Here is a 20,034-nt window from a genome sequence, read left to right as displayed (position 1 = left end):
AAATTAGACTAAATTAAATTCAACTTAGTGGAGTAAGTAGGGTAATATTATCTTCATTTAATACATAATTGATAATTAATGAATTCTATAAAATGTATGAAAACTTTTAATAAACTACTCAGATATTTAATTTCTGAAAATGTTTCAAGATTATGTACTTTCCCTTCTTTGCCTGGATACCTAAAGATAACAAAAATGCAGGATGAGCTCACTCTAGCACCTCATACTGTGTGGTTTAATTAACAAAAATACTGTGTCACACATGCATCTAATTCTATAATCAAGATGTCCAATAAGTTTCCTTTGTCTCTCTAGTCTTTTAAAACAAATGTTGATCTGTTCCCTGTGCTTCTTTATTAATATTATGACTGTGTTTCATACCTCCTAGCTCTGCAGTGGGCTATAACTTGCTACCACCTACAACCCACAGAAACTCACATCATGGCTCACATGATGGACTACTGTGTCTCTTCTTTAGCAAAGGTTAAGAAATTTTCAGAAGAAAATTTCCATACAAACATGAAAATCTTAATGTTCTAGCCAACTTTTATTTTTCCATGAGTGTAAATATGGAAAGAATGTAAATAATGAGGACTTCCATAAAAATGGAACCTTCTGTGAATACTTCCTCAGTCTTCACTTTCTTCCCTCATAGGTACTTAAACCTTCTCCCAAAACTTCCTGATTCAGATCATTTCCTCCAAATGTCATTCCCATTCCCTCAGAAAATCTCCAGTCCTCTTCACAGGTTGGAATTTCACTCTTTGGATTTATATGTTTGCCTGACTTTCTTTCAGTTCTTTCTAAGATGGTTATTATCAGGACAAAATAAACTAATGTATCCAAAGGACCTAGTCCAGGACCTGTATACAGTAAGCATTTAATGAAGATCATCATCATCAGTTGGCATGACCATCATTTTATTTTTATATAGCAGAGTTGCAGGAGCATAGATTCAGGCTGCAAAACAAACCACTGAGTAAATACACTGGCTTTGCCATCCTGTGCCAAGTGCAGCTTATTTAGCCTATAACATATTTCTTTATCTGTGAAATGAATATAATAATAGTACCTACATCTTTAAAAACTTCTAAAGATTAAATAGATTGTTATATACAAACACTTAAAGAACTTTTGACATGTAATAAGCTCATCATATGCTTATTCATTTTATTATGATTTTTTAAAAATTGCTTTTATTTTTTAAATACACTACAGCAGAATGCATCACAATTCTTATTACACATACAGAACACAATTTTTTCATATCTCTGTTTGTATATAAAATATGCTCACACCAATTCATGTCTTCATACATGTAAAGCTGCTTTTTCCTTTTTCTTTTTTGAAAGAATGCTAAAATTCAATCTATATTAAGAAAAATCTGGATTACAGAGGTAACTTTTATCGTCTTAAATCAATAACTTATCATTATTTTTTTTTTGTTGGTCGTTCAAAACATTACATAGTTCTTGATATATCATATTTCACAGTTTGATTCATGTGGGTTATGAACTCCCATTTTTACCCCATATACAGATTGCTGAATCACATCATTTACACTTCCATTGATTTACACATTGCCATTCTAGTGTCTGTTGTATTCTGCTGCCTTTCCTATCCTCTACTATCCCCCCTCCCCTCCCCTCCCCTCCCCTCTTCTCTCTCTACCCCCTCTACTGTAAATCATTTCTTCCACTTGTATTATTCTTCCCTTACCCCTCACTTCCTCTTGTATGTAATTTTGTATAACCCTGAGGATCACCTTCTATTTCCATGCAATTTCCCTTCTCTCTCCCTTTCCCTCCCACCTCTCATCCCTGTTTAATGTTAATCTTCTTCTCATGCTCTTCGTCCCTACTCTGTCCTTAGTTACTCCCCTTATATCAAAGAAGACATTTGGCATTTATTTTTTAGGGATGGGCTAGCTTCACTTAGCATAATCTGCTCTAATGCCATCCATTTCCCTCCAAATTCTATGATTTTGTCATTTTTAAATGCAGAGTAATACTCCATTGTGTATAAATGCCACATTTTTTTTATCCATTCATCTATTGAAGGGCATCTAGGTTGGTTCCACAATCTTGCTATTGTGAATTGTGCTGCTATGAACATTGATGTAGCAGTGTCCCTGTAGCATGCTCTTATTAGGTCTTTAGGGAATAGACCAAGAAGGGGAATAGCTAGGTCACATGGTGGTTCCATTCCCAGCTTTCCAAGAAATCTCCATACTGCTTTCCAAATTGGCTACACCAATTTGCAGTCCCACCAACAATGAACAAGTATACCCTTTTCCCCCGCATCCTCTCCAGCACTTGTTGTTGTTTGACTTCATAATGGATGCCAATCTTACTGGAGTGAGATGGTATCTTAAGGTGGTTTTGATTTGCATTTCTCTGACTGCTAGCGATGGTGAGCATTTTTCCATGTACTTGTTGATTGATTGTATGTCCTCCTCTGAGAAGTGTCTGTTCAGGTCCTTGGCTCATTTGTTGATTGGGTTATTTGTTATCTTATTGTCTCATTTTTTGAGTTCTTTGTATATTCTGGATATTAGGGCTCTATCTGATGTGTGTGGAGTAAAGATTTGTTCCCATGATGTAGGCTCCCTATTTACCTCTCTTATTGTTTCTTTTGCTGAGAAAAAACTTTTTAGTTTGAGTAAGTCCCATTTGTTGATTCTAGTTATTAACTCTTGCGCTATGGGTGTCCTATTGAGGAATTTGGAGCCCGACCCCACAGTATGTAGATGATAGCCAACTTTTTCTTCTATCAGATGCAGTGTCTCTGATTTGATATAAGCTCCTTGATCTATTTTGAGTTAACTTTTGTGCATGGCGAGAGAAAGGGATTCAGTTTCATTTTGATGCAAATGGATTTCCAGTTTTCCCAGCACCATTTGTTGAAGATGCTATCCTTCCTTCATTGCATGCTTTTAGCCCCTTTATCAAATATAAGATAGTTGTAGTTTTGTGAATTGGTTTCTGTGTCCTCTATTCTGTACCATTGGTCCACCCGCCTGTTTTGGTACCAGTACCATGCTGTTTTTGTTACTATTGCTCTGTAGTATAGTTTGAAGTCTGGTATCGCTATACCGCCTGATTCACACTTCCTGCTTAGCATTGTTTTTGCTATTCTGGGTCTTTTATTATTCCATATGAATTTCATGATTGCTTTATCTATTTCTACAAGAAATGCCTATGGGATTTTGATTGACATTGCATTGAACTTATAGAGGACTTTGGTAATATCGCCATTTTGATGATGTTAGTTCTGCCTAAACATGAACAGGGTATATTTGTACATCTTCTAAGATCTTCTTCTATATCTCTATTTAGGGTTCTGTAGTTTTCCTTGTATAAGTCTTTCACCTCTTTTGTTAGGTTGATTCCCAAGTATTTTTTTTTTTTTGAGGATATTGTGAATGGAGTAGTTGTCCTCATTTCCATTTCAGAGGATTCCTTGCTGATACACAGGAATGCCTTTGATTTATGTGTGTTGATTTTATATCCTGCCACTTTGCTGAATTCATTTATTAGCTCTAATAGTTTCTTTGTAGACCCTTTTGGGTCTGCTAGGTATAGAATCATGTCATCTGCAAATAGTGATAATTTAAGTTCTTCTTTTCCTATTTTTATGCCTTTAATTTCTTTCGTCTAATTGCTCTGGCCAGTGTTTCGAGGACTATGTTGAACAGAAGTGGTGAGAGAGGGCATCCCTGTCTAGTTCCAGATTTTAGAGGGAATGCCTTCAATTTTTCTCCATTCAGAATGATGCTAGCCTGTGGCTTAGCATAGATTGCTTTTACTATGTTGAGGTATGATCCTGTTATCCCTAATTTTTCTAAAGTTTTGAACATAAAGGGATGCTGTACTTTGTCGAATGCTTTTTCTGTATCTATCGAGATGATCATATGGTTCTTATTTTTAAGTCTATTGATGTGGTGAATAACATTTATTGATTTCCGTATATTGAACCAACCTTGCATCCCAGGGATGAATCCTACTTGATCATGGTGTATAATTTTTTTGATATGTTTTTGAATCCCATTCGCCAGAATTTTATTGAGGATTTTTGCATCTAGGTTCATTAGAGATATTGGTCTGTAGTTTTCTTTCTTTGAAGTGTCTCTGTCTGGTTTAGGTATCAGGGTGATGTTGGCCTCATAGAATGAATTTGGAAGTTCTCCCTCTTTTTCTATTTCCTGAAATAACTTGAAAAGTATTGGTGTTAGTTCCTCTTTAAAGGTTTTGTAAAACTCTGCTGTATACCCATCCGGTCCTGGGCTTTTCTTAGTTGGTAGTCTTTTGATGGTTTCTTCTAGTTTCTCAATTGTTATTGGTCTGTTTAGGTTGTCTATATCCTCCTGATTCAATCTGGGCAGATCATATGACTTAAGAAATTTATCGATGCCTTCACAATCTTCTACTTTATTGGAGTATAAGGATTCAAAATAATTTCTGATTATCTTCTGTATTTCTGAAGTGTCTGTTGTGATATTGCCTTTTTCATCCCATATGCTAGTAATTTGAGTTCTCTCTCTTTTTCTCTTCGTTAGCATGGCTAAGGGTCTGTCAATTTTATTTATTTTTTTAAGAACCAACTTTTAGTTTTGTCAATTTTTTCAATTGTTTCTTTTGTTTCGATTTCCTTAATTTCAGCTCTGATTTTAATTCTTTCTTGCCTTCTACTTCTTTTGCTGTTGTTTTGCTTTTCTTTTTCTAGGATTTTGAGATGAAGTATGAGATCATTTATTTGTTGTTTTTTTCTTTTTTTAAGGAATGAACTCCAAGTAATGAATTTTCCTCTTAGAACTGCTTTCAATGTGTCCCATAGATTCCGATATGTTGTGTCTGAGTTTTCATTTAACTCTAAGAAGTTTTTAATTTCCTCCTTGATGTCTTCTAAAACCCATTGATCATTCAGAAACCTATTGTTCATTCTCCAAGTGATGCATGATTTTTCCTTCCTTCTTTTATCGTTGATTTTCAGTTTCATTCCATTATGATCAGATAAGATGCATGGTATTATCTCTACTCCTTTATATTGTCTAAGAGTTGCCCTGTGACATAATATATGATCTATTTTTGAGAAGGATCCATGTGCTGCTGAGAAAAAAGTGTAACTGCTTGATGTTGGGTGGTATATTCTATATATGTCAATTAAGTCTAGGTTGTTAATTGTGTTGTTGAGTTCTATAGTTTCCTTATTCAACTTTTGTTTGGAAGATCTGTCCAGTGGTGAGAGAGGTGTGTTGAATGGTGGTCTATTAGACTCTTGAACTTGAGAAGAGTTTGCTTGATGAACATAGCTGCTCCATTGTTTGGGGCATATATATTTATGATTGTTATGTCTTGTTGGTGTATGGTTCCCTTGAGCAGTATGTAGTGTCCTTCTTTATCCCTTTTGATTAACTTTGGCTTGAAATCTATTTTATTAGATATGAGTATGGACACTCCTGCTTGTTTCCGCAGTCCATATGAGTGGTATGATTTTTCCCAACCTTTACCTTCAGTCTATGTATATCTTTTCCTATCAAATGCGTCTCCTGTAGGCAGCATATTGTTGGGTCTTGTTTTGTGATCCATTCAACTAGCCTGTGTCTCTTAATTGGTGAGTTTAAGCCATTAACATTTAGGGTTATTATTGAGATATGGTTTGTTCTTCCAGCCATATTTGTTTATTAATGTTACTAAACCTGATTTGTTTTCTTCTTTGATTATTTTCCCCCCTTTATTGTCCTACCTCCCACTGTTGGTTTTCATTGTTATTTTCCATTTCCTCTTCCTGTAATGTTTTGCCAAGAATTTTTTGAAGAGATGGTTTTCTAGCTGCAAATTCTTTTAACTTTTGTTTATCGTGGAAGGTTTTAATTTCATCTTCCATCCTGAAGCTTAATTTCGCCAGATACACGATTCTTGGTTGGAACCCATTTTCTTTCAGTGTTTGAAATATGTTATTACAGGATCTTCTAGCTTTCAGTCTGTGTTGAGAGATCAGCTGTTATCCTGATTGGTTTACCCCTAAATGTAATCTGCTTCCTTTCTCTTGTAGCTTTTAAAATTCTCTCCTTATTCTGTATGTTGGGCATCTTCATTATAATGTGTCTAGGTGTGGATCTCTTATGATTTTGCACATTCGGCGTCCTGTAGGCTTCTAGGATTTGGGATTCTGTCTCATTCTTCAAGTCTGGGAAGTTTTCTCGTATTATTTCATTGAATAGATTGTTTATTCCTTTGGTTTGGAGCTCTGTGCCTTCCTGTATCCCAATGACTCTTAAGTTTGGTCTTTTAATGTTATCCCATATTTCTTGGATGTTCTGCTCATGATTTCTTAGCAGTCTTGCTGAGCTGTCTATGTTCTTTTCAAGTTGAAATACTTTGTCTTCATTGTCTGATGTTCTATCTTCTAAGTGATCTACTCTGCTGGTAGTATTCTCAATTGAGTTTTTAAGTTGGTTTATTGCTTCCTGCATTTCTAGGATTTCTATTTGTTTGTTTTTTATTACCTCTATCTCCCTGTGAAATTGATCTTTTTCTTCCTGGATTTGTTTATGTAGTTCCTTGTCAAAGTGATCTTTCATTGTCTGATTTTGCTGTCTCATGTCTTCCTTGAGACTCCAGATCATCTGAAGCATGTATATCCTGAATTCTTTATCTGACATTCCATCTGTTGCAGCTATTACCTCTTCTAAAGTTGAGTTGACCTGCATTGCTGGTGGTCCTTTCTTGCCTTGTCTTTTCATACTGCTCGCATTTCTTTTTGCTTGGTGAAACTGTTGTGTTTTTTAAATTTTCCCTCTATTTATTTATATTGCTCTTGTATAGTTGAAAAATCTCCCTTGCAGGGCGGGTAGTGGTTGTGCTCCTCCTCCAATTGGGGTGATCTATCTACCATGCTGGCGGGCCGCTAGGCCTGCTCTGCCGGTTGTTCGAAGGTCTGCCCACCCTGCGGGCGTGGGTGGCAGCTCTGCTCTGGCCCCACACCAATTGTGGTGACATGACTACCACGCCCATGGGTCGTTGGGCCTGATCCGGATGTGGGCGGCGGCTCTGCTCGGCCCCTACTCCAATTGGTGTGACGTGTCTACCACGCTGGCAGCACTCTGGGCCTGTTCCGCTGGTGGGTCGCAGGTCTGCGTACCTTGCGGGCTCGGTCGGCAGCTCTGCTCGGCCCCCACTCCAAATGGGGCTACCTGACTGCCACTCCGGCGGGTCACTGGGCCTTTTCTGGGCATAGGCAGTGGCCCTGCTCAGCCCCCACTCCAATCGGTGCGACGTGTCCACCACGCTGGCAGGCTACCGGGCCTGTCCCACCGGTGGGTCGCAGGTCTGCCTACCTTGCAGGCTCGGGCGGCGGCTCTGCTCGGCCCCTACTCCAAATGGGGTGACTTGACTACCACGCCATCGGGTCGCTGGACCTGATCCAGGCGTGGGCGGCTGCTCTCTTCGGCCCCAGCTGCAGTTGGGGTGACGTGATACCATGCCGGCGGGTCGCTTCGCCTGTTCTGGGCGCAGGCGGCAGCTCCACTCTGCCCCTCTGGCCCCCACAGCACCCAGAAGGACCTGGACCGAGAAGCAGTTTCCACAGGATCCCCAGCCCAGGGCCAAAGCAGCTCCAGGAGCCAGAACCCGGCTGCCCCGAGCTCAGTGCACCCTCTGCTGGGAGCAGGCTCCAAGAAGCAGACTCCGCGGGTTCCCCCAGCCCTGGGCCAAAACAGTTCCGGGAGCCAGAACCTGGCTGCTCAGAGCTCGGTGCATGGTCCTCTAGGAGCAGGCTCCAAGAAGCAGTCCCCGCGGGTTCCCGAGCCCTGGACCAAAGCACCTCCGGGAGCCAGAACCCAGCCGCCCCGAGCTCGGTGCACGCTCTGCTGGGAGCAGGCTCCAAGAAGCAGTCTCCGCGGGTTCCCCAGCCCTGGGCCAAAACAGTTCCGGGAGCCAGAACCCGGCTGCTCAGAGCTCAGTGCACGCTCTGCTATGGGCGAGCTCCAAGAAGCCGTCTCCGCGGGTTCTCTAGCCCTGAGCCTGAGCTATCTGTCTGCAAGATGCAGGCAAATAACAGCCTGAAATCACCTGTTCCGTAGCTGAATGAGCTGAGATCAGTAGAAAACAGGGATGATTACGTCAGCTCTCCAAGATGGCGGCCGCTGGCCTCCTCCGTGGACTGACTGGTGTGGAGAACTGAACTGTACTGCTTCCCTCCTCCATCTCAAACCCAGAACTAAGCACTGAGCGCAGCCATTCCACCGCTGGCAGAAGCCCACAGAATCCGAAGCGCTGCACCTCCTCGCTGCCACCTCGCTGCTTCCCAGCGCGTGCCGCAGACTCCTGCCGCGGGGCAATCCGCGGAACAAGCCGTGCGACCCTCCGTGCGGAGAAATCGCCCGCGACCGAGCCCCCGCCGCCGATCCTCACGCGATGAAAATCCCTCCACTAGATTCTGGAGCACCTCAATTTTGCTGGAAATTCCCAAAAAGACAGCCTTCAGCTGTTTTAACTCGTCATTCTCCCGCACAGTGACGTGGCACATGGGGGTTATGCACTCCCTTCGCCGCCATCTTCTCTTATTATGATTTTTTTAATCCACATAAATTGTTCTTTGTCAAAGTTTTGTGAACTCAGGTATCTTCTTCAAATTTGCCCAAATGTTAACTAAATCCATCACTAATCAAGGGCAAAGTTTGGCAAAGAACATATACCCATTGATGAATGATAAAGTATGTAATTAGTATGCCTGATCAACATTCTTACCAGTGTGACTCTAGTGGGATCCTTCCTTTAACAAATGGAACTATTAAAGTAAGCACATCTATCAAGGATAGATGTTAACTTATCTTTCAGCTATGGTCTAAATCCATACTGAGAAAGGGAAAACATTTTTTTTCCAATTAGCAAGGAGCCTGTCTGCTCTTTGAGTCAATGGACCCCAATTAGTGTGTGGAGAAGCATTTGATTTCTTTCCTGCCCCACCCTAGTGGGCTTACCTTAGTCATAAAAGAGATATATTAGCTTTTAATGCATGCTCTCCTGCTTAATAATGAAGGGAACTCAGTTCTTTATACCCAGTTGCTTCCACTGATAGAATAGGTATAGAGAGATTACCATTTCCTCCCAGCGTATCTAGAAGATACACAACAATGAGAAATCCCAGATAATTTGAAACCTCCTACAATGATTCTGTTGTTATTTCTACAACCCACACATGTCCTATTCATTAATTTTGTACTTACATGAAATTTACACTAGGAAGTTCTGGCCTGGCTTATGCTAGAACCTAAGTTTCCTAGATATGGTCTTTTTATAATCATATTTTAGCTTTTTTATATCCATAAAACTAAGAGCTTTAGTTCATTTCTAAGAACACATAAATACGTTATAGGCTATTTTTTAATAGAACTATTTTTAATAGTTTTGATTTTCTGCTTAGAATATACTTATAAATTAAAACAGACACACAGAATATGAAAGATCTTTCTGCATTGATAAATATAGGGAATTTAAGGACTATATTTAATTCACTGCAGCCCCTTCCAAAGAAATCTTTTCTTTCCATAAGATGCAGAAAGGTACACTAATATGTGTTGCTGCTAATTCAAGTAAAAATTTCACATGTGAATTTTAAATATGAATTGTAATATTTCCTTAAATCTCTTGTCCACCTCCACTACCATTAAAATGTTGAGGTTTAATTTAATTTTGCTTAAGTAAATTGCAATAGACATGATTCAGTCACCTAAAGAATGTATTTTGGGGGAATTGAAGCTCATAGTTTCTTGTTCTGAGATGTAAGTATGCCTTAGAGGAATACTTTATAATCTACTCAGTTTTGCCAGGTTTTCTAACTCAGATTTACTCTTGACAAGCAAGTCATTCAAGCACACTGCCAAATGAGGGCTCTTCTATTAGTGGCTCTCCATGGTGCATTGCAACACAACACAAGTTGTTGAATCTAAAAAGGAAATAGATTATTCTTATAATTTTCATCTAAACTAATAGTAGAATATTTTTTCAGATAATATTTTCCATCATACCAGTACATAGCATGAAAAACTTAGGTTAAATTTTGGAAATATTTTTCCAATAATATGTAGTAAATTTATTGATTATACATCTAATTTGGCTGTTTTCTTTGCAGACCATAAATCCTTTATAATCTGATACTTCTAATGGATTTAAATATCAAAACTTGATAGTCAATAGTCACATAATTTAAAAATAATTGATTTGTTGTTAAAATCATCTATTTTCACATCGTATTTCTTTGTGATTCTAAGAGCTCAATCTTATATCTATAGTATTAGAAAATCTGGCTTCTTGTACTAACACCCCTTAAATGATGTGTACAACTCATGCAAATGACTTAATATCGATTTCTCCCAATTTTTCTGTTCCTTAAGTGACAGTAATATATAATATGTGTGTGGACAATTTTTAGGTATTATAATATTGTGTAATTCTCTCTGGTTGGTCACTGTGAGTCTTGCTTTTATTTGTCCATATCTTTTAGAATGAAAAAAGATGTTAGTTATCATAAACTAAAGTTTCACATATTGATACTTATCAGCATTGATAAGTATCTACTCCCCAATTAGTCCAAATCAAAGAGTATAAAATGATGGAGCACATTTCCAACAACTAGTCTGTTTTAGGGACAGAACTTCATTTGTACATAATAAAAATTTTCCAAGTCTTTGTTCTTAAATTCCCTTTACTTTTATTCTACCAGCAGTAAAAGTAGTGCTAAAATTTTGTTGTTTCCTAAATTCAGTTCTACATTTTTCCAAAGGTCTTTTGCACAAATTTATTTATGAATGAATGAAATAGGTGCCTGTTTTCTTGTCTTGCTCACAACATAAAGATAAGTAATAATCTTATTTTGTGTATATTCATTAATTTAGCTACTTTTCTGATGTTATGTTTGCAATTTGAATTTTTAATAATTAATACTCAAATAGCATTATAGAAATAATAACCAGATTCTCCTGACCTCATTGGTATTCTGCCATTCTGAAATAGGTAAATTATGCTTCAGTAGTTTAAACATTCAATGATTGATTATTATAACAACACACAAACTTAAAATTGATTTATAAATTATTAGTAGTAACCATTCAAGATTTTGGGGCCCCGGGCCTTCAAAAAGTAAAGGATAAAACAAAAGGAAGAAACTGCCCATGGTCTCCTCCTTTCCTGATACCTGTCTGTACAAAATAACTTATGTGCTCCCAAAAGAGGTTAAGGCCTTTATTCAGTCAATAGGTATGAGACAACACCTGACAGTCAGAGAACTCTCCAAGTTGAAGCAAAACTTTACAAGTTTAAGGGGTAAGAAAAGCAGAGCAATTTGAGTCCTTTTGGCTTGACCTGGTCAGCAGTTTTTGGTCCCTAATTACTCTAACAATTGTGGTTAAAACAGCTTGAGATTATTCTAGTTTTTACTGTCTTGGTGCAATTCTATCCTGTTCATGGCCAGTGTACTACTTTTTTAAAACATTTACAAATTGTTTTAACTAAAATCAGTTGGTAGGAAAATATTAAACCAAATCACAGGTTTCACAGTTTCTAGATTTGCACAAATAAAATGGAAAAGCATTTTGAAGCCTCAGAATGTCAATATTAAACAAATATAATATAAGCTTTGCATACGTAAGCTGCTAATTTTGTTTAACCCTCCAATTATAGTCCAGACTTTCACATGTTTGTACCTATTTCTTTATTAATTAATTGATTTATTTTAATTAGATATATATGACAGAAGAATGAATTTTGATTCATTGTACACAATTTCAGTACAACTTTAATATCCCATTGTGTGTGTATGTGGGTGTGTGTATTCCTTTATCCATTCATCTATTGAAGGGCATCTAGGTTGCTTTCACAGTTTAGCTATTGTTAATTGAGCTGCTATAAACACTGATATGGCTGCATCACTATAATATGCTGATTTTAAGTCCTTTGGGTATAGACCGGAGAGTGGGACAGCTGGGTCAAATGGTGGTTCCATTCCAAGTTTTGAGAGCTGTTATTTGCAGGACTTCAGGCTTGTTGTTGGTTGGTCAAGGTTCATTAGGCAAAAGGTTAGGGAAAATAAAGGAGGGACAGGGAAGTAAGGGGAAAATGGAAGATGATAAGGGTTAAAGGTTATAGAAACAGAGGACTCTGTCATGTGTGTTTTAATACTTTTACATATTCATCCTTAACATTCTGAATTTCTTTGCCATCTAATATATGATCACTTTGAGTCTAAGAAAACTTGTTAAAAGTGAATGAAAGGATATGAAGATTATAGATTCTTTAAATCTTTCTACAAGACTGAATTTTACAGTCCCTTTCATTGTCTCTAGAACCCACATATCAGTAATGCTGTTTATTCACACTTACCGTGTGCTGAACTAAAGTCTTGACGATCCAACATTTATACAATATAGAAGCCTGATTCTGGATGTTTGACGGAAGGAGGATACTACATGGTAAAGCTGGCAACTCACTTCTGAAAACGTGTTTTGTTGAAAAACATTTAGAGTAACTATTCTTCCTCCTCTGCTTCTGGTAAATTTCATTAGTTTGAATAGATTTGAATTCACATGTGGTTTTCATAAATCCAAATGATAGACTGAAATGGCTTGGTGGTACACAGTCTTACTTTCTAAAGCTCTAAGGACAATTTTATATACATTGTAACCCAGTGTTTTAATTTACAAACAATCTGCTTCTACAACTATTTTTTGTTCCAGCTCCTTTTGAAAGAATAAAAGGTCACTGGCATCATTTCCTATTTCTCCCCTATATGTTCTGTAGATACTGACCCGATTATTTCCAGAACAAACTCACCTTTGTCTTCTCATAAAATGTTGCTTTAGAACTCATTATTGACACCTTCATTTCTCAGGACCAAACACATGGCAAAAACATTTGGAAAGTATGTCAGTGTTTATTCAATGGAATATGTCTTTACTTGATTTCCTTATTGTAAAATGTGACTTTTTTTCTATTACACTAATTGTACTGGAATGTGTTAACTGGTTAGCTCTGGAAATGATTTCAACTCTGTTCTTGTTTAGAATAACTAAACTTTGAACCAGAACCTTTCTGGGGTTCTTGCTGTTTCGGAAAATGTATGAAAAACATGGTAATTTAGCACCCTGCGCCTTATAATTAACTTAATCGTTGTCAGCATGTAGCTATAAACCAAATACCAATTAGTCCTATTTGTATATCCATGGGCTTTTCTGGTTGTCTTTGAGTTAAAGTTTCTTATTTGTGCAACTTAGAGCCCCCCCAGTGTGCAAGGGAAAATGCTTTTTTATACATTTTTAAATGTGCAAATTAACTGCATATTTAGTTTCCCTATGCAAATGAGCTAAGCTGATAAGTTCTTATTAGCAAAAGACAGGTTTTGCAATGCTTAAAATTCAACAAATGTAGGAAAGCAATCTGTGAAATGCTTCAATAGTCCACAAATGGTAGTTAGGTATTATCAGAGATTCACTTACTGTTTAACAATCATTTAATCCCTGTAGCTTCCTGTATTTAAAAAAAGCCTATTTCCACATTGAAGAAAGCATATATATAAAAATGCTGCATTCACATATTAAGATAGACAGAACCAATAGTATACATATGCTAAAAGAAATGCATTATCCTGAAAAGATTCCAATATATGTTGTGAAAGCCACCCAGGAACAGAACAAGTCATATTTACATAAAAGACCCAGAAAACAAACATAGAAACAAATGTAGAAAAAAACATATACAGGTCCAAATATATATTTGGAGACAAAAGTGTACTAGATGTTCTGCTAAAACTGTCTCCTCCTCTTTTAAGAAGACAGACTCTATTAACCAGCTTTCCTTGAAGATGTGTTCATGGGTCTGAGTTCTACACAATGGAGAGAAAGAGAAGGTGACAGATACAGCTTCCTAGCTTTGCCTCTGATGATCTGAATGGGAAGAATCAAGGTCTATGATGACTTTGGAAGTTCCATTATAAAGATGACAGTATTGCCATTATTTTGGATCCCTGACATAGACACAGCTCCCTACTGTACTGTCTCCCTTTTCTGACATTTTTCAGTCTGTCATGAACTGTTAAGCAAAAAGAAATGGATTTCAGTATTTGAACCATTACATATTTTGATCTATTACTTTGACCTAATAATTTGACTTGAACTTGTAAAGTGAAAGATATGTAGCCCCAACACATATCTTTTCGGTTTCTAGCCAAATTTTGTTTTCTTTAAAGTTATCAGAGCTTGCTGGGTTGAAGAAAAGGCTCTGATAGATGTGCCTTTGATTAACATAAAGTGTTTCTATTTGCATAAAGTCTTTCCATTTTTATTTGCAATACAAATAGCCATGAAAAAGAAATTAACAGTGTTACCAACAGGCATGACACCTCCCAGTTGATGCATAAACAAGTGACTTTCCCAACTAGAAAGCCTTCTGTTTCCACCAGTGCAAGATATGAGTACTTAAAATATTCACCAATCTCTATGACACCTCCATATCATTCTGTGATTCTATAACTCAAAAGACTTCAAAATATTAAAGAGATTCTTCTCCGAAAAACAGGCAATAAAATTAAGGAAAGTGAAAATTCTCCTCCTCATCCTCCTTTTTCCTGTGGGAGTCATAAGATTTGAGTTCTGGACATGATCTAATCTTGAGCTAGTACCTATTAACTGTCTCTTTTATTACACTCTAAAATGATAAAGTAGTAAGGACCATTTCTAAAATTATTTACAAATATGCACCATGACACTAAGAGATAGATATGCTAATCTCCCAGGACAATTTGCTTATGGGAAGCTCTGTCAAACATACCCTGCTTCTGTGAACAAAAGACTCATTTAGAAAATTATCTAGGTCTTGAAATAGGATCTGTGTGATAATGAGCAAGTTACTTCACTCTAGGATCATTGTTTCCCTAAGTGTAAATGAAAGTCAACATTATATTTGCTGTTTTTACAACTTTAAAATGGTTTAGAAATATGAAGGTTCTTCATCTATCCCTTGCAAGGCAGTGACCTAGTAGCATGTGTGCTTGCTTGGTTCCCAGTTCACTGCCCAGTGTAGAATAGGCAGACTAACTACATAGCTGACCCAATACTGGCCCAAACATTTTAGAGTCACAAAACATTTAGAATGACGAACAGGCTTAGATATGAGCCAAACATGAAAGTTGAAAGTCAAACAAAGAAAGTCAAAGTATCATTTTAAAATCTACAGTGACTATCAACAAATATTTTCTTGAAGTTACATGATTTGAATTTATGGATTGAATGAAAATAATTGCTTTCATTGTTTTTTTTAATATCAAACAACTGTTTTCTTTTGACATAATAAAGGTAATAGGCATTTCCCGATTACCTACTGAATGCCAGAGGTGCTTTAACTTTGTTATAGAATTTAATATTCACAATGAAACTTTCAAAGCAGGTGCCTCCCCACCACCATACAGGCACACCATTTTTTTTTTTTTAGGTAAGAAAATAGAGCCCAAGTCCCTTGCTCAGGACCACCTATTGAACTCAGTACAGAACAAAACCTACAACAATACATCTGAGCCCAAGTTGTCTGGTTCCAAAGGTCAAATTCTTTTTATTGTCACATTGACTTTCAATAATAAAGTCTACAACACCTTCAAATCATTGTGCTTTAATTCACCAACCATTATTGCACTCATCATTCCTATAAAGTGAGTTCATGTATTAAAACTCAGAAAAAAAATACCTGGGGTAGAGATTTAGGGTGTAATAGCAATACCCATAGGTAAAGCAATCGTCTGAACAATACTGAGCAATCTGAAGGACACCATTGTCTAAACATACTTAAATATACATATTTATTGGCAGAAAATGAATAGGTAAGGGGAACATGCTGATGCGTGATCAAATCAAAGATAACATGGTTAGCATAGTAAGAAAACAAGAACAACTTTGTTGTGACAGATCCTTTGTATGATGTCATTTAGTTTTTGTTCATAAAAATCTATAAAATGACATCTGTTTATCCATTTGTGAGGCAGACAAAGCCAAATTTAGTACCAGGTCTCTGTGCACAGTCCCCTAAAGGAAGGCCCTTTGTAAGTGATGATGTGTCAAAAGTCACAAAAAAACTGTTAAAATTCTACTTCTGCTGAGAAAATAGTGCACTTGATGGAGATGTGTGTGAGATGTATTAAATCCAGATGAGAGTGGTATTTCTGTCTCCATTAGCAACAAACACCCAAGAGAATGAAATGTTTAAGTTAAAGAAAAAAAAATGTTTGTGATCAGAATGGCAATTTCCTCTAGAGAGGCCAACATACAGACTACACCACATGGATAGGCCTCCAAATTTTAGTTCCCACCATCCCTCCAAATCATTACATGTACACAAGTAGATGATTTCAGAGAAAGTTTGACTGGAAAGAATTTCCTGACTTTCAAGAATTGTTATTCAGAAACTTGTAGGAATTAGTGTCAGCAAACGTGCAAATTAACCTTCTTTTTCATTACAGGTAGTTTCTGAAATACTTATATATCTCTCAACAGTGTTCCTGTATATTCAGTATTTATCAGTAGTCTGTGTTTATCAGTAGGCTGTATTCCCAAATCAGGAAAGGCTCCCATGTGCTGTCCATTACATGATCCTATTAGAAGACTCAATTGTAGGACTTACCAGGTAAACTGGGTGGTCACATCTATATCAATTTCAAATCACAAGGCCTTTTCATTTACAACTTGCTGAAACAAAGATATGAAAAAGAAAAAAAAATGATACCATATGACAAATACAAACTAGCTTTTATCATTATTTTCTGTGAAAGAAAATATTTAAAAACTGAATGGCTTGATCCAAAGATTTTATTTTCTCACAATTCCCACAAATCTGCACTTTGGATTAGGTTCAGCTGAAAAATTCTTCCGTTGCTCTCACCTGAGATCATTCATGTAACAGCCATCATTTTGTGGCTGAATGGGACTGAATGATCTAAGGTCAAATCATTCTGTGTCTAGTTGTTGGTGCTGGCTGTCAGTTGGAGTAGTGGAGGCAATAGTTTCATTTGTTCTCTCTGTAAACTAATTCAGGATTCTGTATGAAATGGTCTCAAAGGAGCAAAACCAGGATATACCCCAAAGTTTAAGAGCTTTTCAAACTGCCTATGGTCTCACCAGGGAAGCTTGTGGAGATCTGTGGGCAAATGATGCAGGGTAAGAATTAGAATATCATCCATTTAGATATTTTATATGATCTGATTTACTGGAAGAGAACAAAACAGACCCACCTGTATTTTTCTCCTTCAACTATTTTTCTATGATCTCTTCATTTCTACCTACTGAATAAAATCTTGGGTAGAATGCCTGGCTTTCAAGTATTTGAAGAGCAGCACTTTGAGGTAGTAAGAAGTTCAATCAGAATTGAACCAAAGTTTTTATTTCCTGTTTAACTTAAATTTTCTTCCCTGAACCAAGATCTGAATCTCAAATTCTATACATTAGTAATAAATAGGAGGAAGTAGTCAGTCATTTTTCTTCCAAGGATGGAAGGGATAATGGGATGTTCAAATATGAAAAAAAAAAATGGCAAGATCTTTCTTGGTTGATGCTGCTGTGATTGGACTTCAAAGATAGCTGTGTGACAGACACCAAATACCAGCTATTTCTCTGACATAGCACTATGGTGGCTACTTCTTTCACAACAGTGCTTCAATATAGCAATTATCTCATGGAGGCAATGTCTCTTCAATTGCCTTCTGCACACCAAGCCTGAACTGCTGTTCCTAGAACAGCCCTTTCTTCTAGGGTGAATCACTGTCATAGCAATCCTCTAGAGAGTGGTCCTTTCAAGAGAGCTAGGCTTGACTGCTTTCTATACTGACCACTCTGCCCCATGGAACCTGGGCCTAACAAACTCTGGGAGGACAATCCATTCTCACTAACTTCTGAAGCCACATCAGCCAGGCTTTCTACCTTCACCTGTTAAAGTAAAAGTCAAGGACCAGTCCATATATACACCCCAAACAAGACCAGTTCTTACAAAATCTTCTCCACCTTGCTTTGCTCTGGGAGCACCATGAGATGGGCCTGAGTTTTGAGGCCTAAAACACATCCCAGTGGAGTGGAATGTCAATCTTCCTTTCTGTGAGCATTTTACTGTCTTCTGAGTGGTTTCTGAGCTTCCTCCCTGGTTTGATTTGTATAGGACGCCTCCTTCCTCCCCACCAAAGAAGAGAGGGGAGATGCCTTGGAGCTCTAATGGGAAAAGCCTATTGAAGAGCCCATTACTTAAATCTTTATTTGTTCATCATTTGTCCCTTCTGCACACTTAAGTTTGATTTCAAAAGTAGCAGGATTTCTCAAGGAACTATTTTTGCTATTCTTTGTTTATCATTTGCCCATTCTCTGTGGATTTACATATTTCTATGTACATGATGATGCTTACCAGGAGACACTTTTCTCAGTCTAATTAGAATAAAATAAGATTCTTCTTTTTACTCTGTCATACTTTGTGATTGGTGCTGCCAGCATTAATCTCTGCCAGATTCGAGGAGTGTTTTGCTGCATCAACCAACGTTCTGTGTTACCAATACTTTTATGCTATGATTCTGTTTGTCTTATTCCCCAAGAATATTTTTCCTCCCAAACCATGGAGTCTGTGTAAAACCAGCCCTGGTGCTATCACAAGCTCCACCTTCAGGCAGGAACATAGATTGGGGATCTCAATTGTCATATCATCTTTCTAGCCTTGCTGTACCAAGACTACCAGAACTCTTAACACATCCAAAAAGCAGCACAGCCTGCTGTCCTCTTGACTTTCAGAGCTCTAAGCCTTGGACTCAGTTTTCACATCTCTCCTGACTCTTGCAGCTGTCATCTGACATATTCCAGAAATTCTTATGGATCCTGCTCTCAAGAATCCTGCAATTGTCATTTTTGGAAAAGCATTTTTTTTCTTTTTTCTTTACAAACTTTTTTCTTTACTAGCAATCATAAGGTAAAGGATGAAAAGTTCATATTAAATATGCAAAAATTCTAGCTCTCATCTAGTCACTAAAAACTGATACAAAATGTGTAAATGAGACCATTTTCCACTTTGGACTTATTCTGCAATGTCTAAATGACACCACATTCAGGATCATGCACATGGATGAGAACAGGCCCTTACTTGTCTATTTTAAGTGTCAGGTGGCAGGAAGTATCAGCTAATCTATCATGAATTCCACCACTTAATCTTTCTACGTTCTTCTCATATGGTCTGTATTGAAATTATTCAAATGTGTTCATGCAAGTGTCCAGAAAATACCAAATGTATGGGAAATGTCATCCCAAAGCATACTCAGCTGAAATTCTCATGGCCCCAACAGTTTGAGGCAGTTTTCTTTTCCTGAGATAGAATACACTGAGAAAACTTTAAACATACTATTTTACATAAAATTTAAGCAACATCTCAGGGTTTATCAAGTTCTGAAATATCCTGAACCTAGGTTATATGTAAGACTAGTTGCATCAATATATTAAAAAATATGGTATGTAAATGGCTTTCGGATCATGGGTCCCCTAGATAGAGGTAGAACTACATTTGCATTATGAATTCCCAGTCCATGGCACAGGCTCTAACAATGTAATCACATAACAATGTATTTTGTAAAGTTTGTAAAAGTGTGATATTTAACTGTGATTGAATGTAACTGCTATTTCTTTACACTCCAACACCCCTTGGTTGTACTCTATCTCATGTCTAGTGACTTTAGGGTGACTGAGATATAGCTAAGGAGAAAGCTGGTTATAAATAGGTGTAGTGTGAGCTTATTGGTGCTCAGTCACTTCTATACACCATTCAGGAATTGATAGTCATCCATCCAGAAGCAGGAATGGCGACATGATACTCCTGCCACCCAGTGTTGACCAAATGGACTGTGCTGATACTGTAAGGTCCGAGGTCACTGTGTATGTACCATGGCATCTGCATCAGCAGTGAAAGGATGTATGTTACAGTTTGCTTCAGAGAATAGTTAACATTAGTTACTAAATACGGACCCTTAAAATACTCT

The sequence above is a fragment of the Spermophilus citellus genome (genome assembly GCF_964194105.1).
Source record: "Spermophilus citellus genome assembly, chromosome: 9".
Classification (NCBI taxonomy): domain Eukaryota; kingdom Metazoa; phylum Chordata; class Mammalia; order Rodentia; family Sciuridae; genus Spermophilus; species Spermophilus citellus.
This window is presented reverse-complemented; position numbering follows the sequence as displayed.